This window comes from Mesoplodon bidens, assembly GCF_964165515.1.
Source record: "Mesoplodon bidens genome assembly, contig: HAP1_SCAFFOLD_951, whole genome shotgun sequence".
NCBI classification, from domain to species: Eukaryota; Metazoa; Chordata; class Mammalia; order Artiodactyla; family Ziphiidae; genus Mesoplodon; species Mesoplodon bidens.
This window is the reverse complement of record NW_027672160.1, coordinates 68944-74546: the sequence shown is the minus strand read 5'-3', so window position 1 is coordinate 74546 and position 5603 is coordinate 68944. Positions and strand designations below refer to the sequence as shown.

General features: G+C 51.5%; 1 long non-coding RNA gene across 1 annotated transcript; it reads right to left on the bottom strand.

Annotated features, from left to right (window-relative positions):
• Positions 1-1349: 1349 nt before the first annotated feature.
• Positions 1350-2616, bottom strand: LOC308610527. Its single transcript, XR_014014570.1, has 3 exons — positions 2381-2616; positions 2054-2210; positions 1350-1601 (listed from the first exon to the last, which is right to left on the bottom strand). It is a non-coding gene; the product is annotated as an uncharacterized lncRNA (long non-coding RNA).
• Between the last annotated feature and the right edge of the window lie 2987 nt (positions 2617-5603).

The window sequence follows — 5603 nt, the reverse complement described above, 5'->3', positions numbered from 1 at the left end:
CAGTTATGGCCTCTGTCATCGGAGCTTTGTATGAAATTAAGTCAAAGTGTGGAGCTCCTTTGCCTTTTTTTTTTTCTCCTTAAAAAAGAAAAGAAACAATTGTTCCGAGTAAAAACAAACATATTCCAAAGCATGTGTACATTGAAAAGTAAAGAAACTTTATTAACAACTTCATAAAAACTGACTTAAAATTTTAAAAAGAAAAAAACATGTTTCAAAGTCCTTCCGACTGGAGTCGTGTCTCATCGTGTCCTTTCTTTACAGAAATAGTCGTATTAGGACACATATGCACAAGGATTAACACCATGACACACTGTACACGGCGGGCCCCGGCGAGCTCACCAGGCGTCGTCTGAGTCCAGGTCTCTGGGGAGGATCCACTCCACGGATGAGCCCAGCAGAGTCTGAAGCTCGTTCGTGAACTCCACCACATCTAAGAGCTCCTTACATTCCGGATTAAAGGACTCCAGGTCTTTGGGGCAACAGAATAAGAGACTTGCTGACACTTGCCGGTAGAACTCGGCCTCTGCGATGGTGACAATTTCCACATTTGGAAAATTGCAGCGGAATATGCAGGAGGACATTTGCAGTTTCTTGAGCAGGTCTGAGAGCAACAGCCAGTTACGAGGCCTACACCAGAGAAAGGACAGTGGCTTGAGTTTCCGGCAAAATGAGAGGCGCTCCCAACTATGAACTACCCGTCTCCTGGTGGTGAAAGGGCCTGCTACTTCCACTTTGATTACCCCACCCCCACCCCACTTCTCACTGTCCTTAGAAGATCTACTACTTTCTTTTTTTTTAATTTTATTTATTTATTTATTTTTGGCTGCATTGGGCCTGTTGCTGTGCACGGGCTTTCTCTAGTTGTGGCTCGCGGGCTCTAGAGTGCAGGCTCATTAGCTGTGGCGCACGGGCTTAGTTGCTCCGTGGCATGTGGGATCTTCCCGGACCAGGGCTCGAACCTGTGTCCCCTGAAATGGCAGGCGGATTCTTAACCACTGTGCCACCAGGGAAGCCCGGAAGATCTACTTCTAGCGGGGGAACTCTGGACTCATGTGCATGTGTTAAGAGACCACCTAGGGCAGATCAGCCAACTTAGACAAAAGCAGGAGCAGCGCCCCTGAACCAGCCTCGTTGCAGGCCACCCCAGTGCTGCCTTGGCTCTGGCCACAACTCAGGTCACCCCTCTCCAAGTAAGTGCACCCCGTTCTAGTCACTGGGGAAAACCAGTCTGTATGCCAACCCAAGGGAGATGGCAAACACCTCTTTGACCTCTCCTCTCCTCCGGCCCTCACGGAGAGAGCATGAGAAACACTCGAGGTCACCTGGCGTTCCTTGCCTTTCCCACACCTCCAACCCGCCCCTCAATGCTGCCGGGAGTGAGGCTTTTTCGAGAAGGGAGGTGGTACAATCCTTCCTGATACCCTGCCACGCTTTATCATCTCTATCCCGAATACAATGTCACCACAAAGGCAGACACGGTCCCAGCCTCAGAGTCCAAGGAGGATGCTACTCCTTAAGCACCGGGGTCAACACACAGCAGAGCAAGGTTTCCTGATGTGTTCACTCCGAAGGGTTGGTCATGGGGCACAGTGGCCCGACTGTGGGGACAAGACTCGATCTAAGCAAATCTGAAGACACATAAGATCCCAGGTGCCACATACGGCTTTCTCTAATCTTATACGAGAAGAGGGTACACATCAGTATTGTCCCGTGGACCTCACGCGCCTTGGAAGGCCCCTATGGTAGCCGTTTGGGGAGGATCCCTTCCCCAAGAGTTTAGTGACTGAAACTGTGCAATTGCAGTCGCTGACTCCCGTGTCCTTTGGGCTCTAGGGGTGTGTTCCAATGAGGGCAGTTGGCTGGGGAGGCCTCCCATCCCCCAAACTTTTCTGGAAAAGTTCCACTGCATTATGTGAGGTCGGTGGACACTTGGTGAGGAATTCACTCACCCCCCAACCCATCCACCCTCATCTGCTGAAGGGGATTTCTAACTCCTGCCACCCCACAGAGCAGCTGGGCTGGCTCTCGACCACACGCTGGCCACGCTCACCCCTGAGCGACGGACACCTGGACGTTATAACACGGCAAAACGGGGTCTTCGGAAAATTCAGATTCCAATAGGTCACCATAGGCCTCGTTGCTGTCATCCTGGTCCTCCGGTCCTGGGGGATTTGCTAAAACATCGTAACCACTTTCATCATCTGGTTCTAACCGGGGGGGCAAACAAGAGAGAGGTCAGTAAGCTGGAGCAAGATTCCAGCTGTTCTCCAAAAAGGACCCTGGAAAAATTCTTTCCCAAGCAAGCCCTGCTCACAGCACCACCCCCACCCCTACCCCCACCCCCACAAGCCCAACTGAAACGAACAAGGCTGCTCACCACACACAGAGCTGCCAGAGAACTCCGAAGAGCAACCGGGGTTACCGTCGTCAGGAGCCTGCAGGTTATTTCAACAGTGTGGAGAGAGAGGGGGAGAGAGAGAGAGAGAGAGAAACAAGATAACGCCTGCTGGTAAGAGGCAAATGCTGCTGGAGTTCGGGAACATCTCACGCTGGGGCTGGTGTCACCTCCTGACAAGTCCCACTGCACACGCCTCCAGGTATCTGACTGAAACCTCCCCACGCGTCCACCCGCCTTCCTGAGGGACTGCCCGCCTCACCGCCCCAGCCTGCCAAACAAAAGCTAGCCTGGCTGGCTAAGAGTTTTCCAGCCCCCCACCTCGCAAAACTCAAAGTATGTATCTCTTCTTTGACAGACTAACGTTGGGCCGCTTTTCCCAGTAAAGGGTCACTTAGAGTAAACGGGGGGGTGGGGGTAGGGGGAACCCAGGTGAAAGGCTGTGAAGTCACCGTCTAGATGCTTGAACAAGACCGTGTCTTGACCTCTGCCGTACCTGTTAAGAACTTCTCCAGAAGTTCGCTGTGGTTCACTTTCTTGATGGTTCTACCTGAGTACGTAGCCAGGGTAGGAACAGCACCGTAGGAGAGGAGCAAGCGGACAATTTCGAGATGATCATTCTTGACAGCATCGTGGAGAGGCCTAGGAGAGGTGCGGGGGATTACACCCGTGCACGTGACGCTTGCTTCTAAGGACACGGGGCAAAATCGAGCGTGTGCGGCCAAGCCTCGTAGGCGCGCTATTTCACCGAGGAGGTGAGTGTACGGTCGCTGCGACAAATTACTCTGTTATTTCAACACATAACCCTTTACGGGACAGGTGAAGGGACCATCTCAGGCCTAATTCTTCAATGCAAATCTCTCTTAATGCATGGCCCAAGGAGGAACTCAGGCCACGATGAAAACGTTTCCAATGAACTTAAATAGTGACAGACTGTAAGAAGGTAACGTACGGAGGGGTGGGGGGAAGAATCCCAGCATCACGGAAGCAGATACGACAAGCCATTGTTATACCATTACAAACAAAACCCAAAAAGTGCAGTTTGTCAAAGAAACTGGGGGCAAAGTGGAACCTCTCTTGAAACCAACTTGGAGATGAGTGATCAACCCTCTCGCCCAGAAGCAGTCGACAGGCAGGGCAAGTTCTCAGGAGGATACAGAGTCCTCCTGCCCGTGTCCGCTGGGGTCAGGAACACTGTCCGCAGTCCCATCCAGAAAGGATGCTATTTGGAAACCATGAGCCACCAAATACCTTACGGTTTTGCTAATGTTATGACCGTCAGGAAAGCCCCAGTGCCCTGCCTCGTGGTGGCATCCCAGGTACAACCAGGAAGATGCTTGGGCTGACTCAGACCTGGGCCTCTGGCCAATAAACCGAGGTCAAGGACAGAGTGGGGGCCAGGCCCGGGGATGTGGGTGGACACGGCAGGTCCTATCAAGCCAGTTGCCACTGGACCTGTCTGTACTCCTGCAACTTTCAACTCACATATATGTTCAAGAGTGAGATTCAACAGATGCTGGTGGAGAGTCCAGGGTCTTAAAAGAGAACACCCCTGATTATTCATGCAGGCTCAACATTTTCAGGGACCTCTGTCCATAAGAGTGTCACAGAGTTTTAAAGTTCTATGTAAATTTGCCAGAAAGATCTGTCCGATTCCATTCTAGAGGACTCCACCATCAGTGTGCTTACATGGCACTCACTCTCCATCTTTCCTTCTGGGGTTCCCCACACACCCTGAGAACCACTGCCTATGCCCCAGCAGGGCCAGGCCAAGAGCAAGACCGCCACTGACCCGGTTCCATCCTGGGCACTGCAGTTGACATCGGCGCCATATTCAAGGAGGTGTCGTACGATGTTGAGCCAACCTCTTGCACAAGCCTCGTGCAGGGCACAGTAACCCGCGTTGTCGCGGTGGTTCACATCACAAATCTTGTTCTCCAGGCAGTACAAGACCACTTCCTACGGGGAGAGGAGAGGAGAGGAGAGGAGATACCATCAGACAACCATACAGTGAAACTTGTAAGGGTGACCTCCCCATAGCTTGGCGGTGCCCACTTTCAAAGGCATACATCCTTGGGGCCAAAAGCCCACCATGGCGCGGGCAGGCGGCAGGCACCCTGGTGGTGGGCAAGAGTGCGTGAGAAGGGCTTGGAGATGCAGACAGTGTTGTCTAAGGCTCTGCTGCACCAGTGGCCTGGCCATGGGCAAGTTACCCTTGAACTTCTCCAAGCTTCCACAGGGCTGCTGAGAGGACGCATTCGGATAGCGATGAAAGCCCTCAGCCCAGGGGCCGACGTGACCAGTACAGAAGTGTCACAGCTGCTAACATCTTAGATGACACATTGCCAAGCACAGACCATTCTCACTTGATGGGTCTGTTCAGTCAGTGGCAGTGGACGAAAACACAAGTTTAGATAAAAGTATGGATGACCAACACTTAAAGAGAGCTTAAATCAGCCAGAGAACATTCCCCAGCTTAGAGAAGCAGGGACACACAGGTCAGCTACATCCTCGCGCCCCCTGTTAAGACCCCAAATCAGAACCTGGGCCTCAGATGCTCTTGTCTGTACGTTAAGTAGAGTTAAAGAGAAGCTCTCTCCCTCCATCCTCGAGGAATGACACAAAATGCCTCCAATAACCCCACCCTCTATTTTGCCTCACTCCACCCTCTCGGGGCAGAATCAGTCTAATATTCTCATATTTACTCAAGTTAATGACAGGAACCTGATACACCACAGGCTGCAACCTCCACATTTCAAGAATCAAATAAAACATTCACCCCCGCCCCCGGAGATGTTCTGTGTCAACACTGTGCATTAGAATCACTGTTATTAACCTTCTTTCTTTGGCTTGTTAAAATATTAATATGAACCACTCCCAGTAAGCAGAGCAGGAACTTATTCAATGTTTTATTACCTTAAGAAAGTTTTCAGACACATCGAAAGCATTTGCCACCAGAAAACACATTATACTGTTTATACTGGGTAAGTCGTGCCCAGCAGAGAGCCGTCAGGTTCTGAGAGCTGGGAGTAGGCAGAACGTGCATGTGGCCCAACACATGGTCTGCTGGGTAAGGGGGGATGGGATGGGGTCAGAACAGGCCTCCTTGTGACATCTCTCAGGTAACTCATCTGTTAAACCTAAAACGGGGGTCATTCTAGCCGCCCATAAGTGCGAGATGGGTTCTGTAAAACCTTTTATGCCC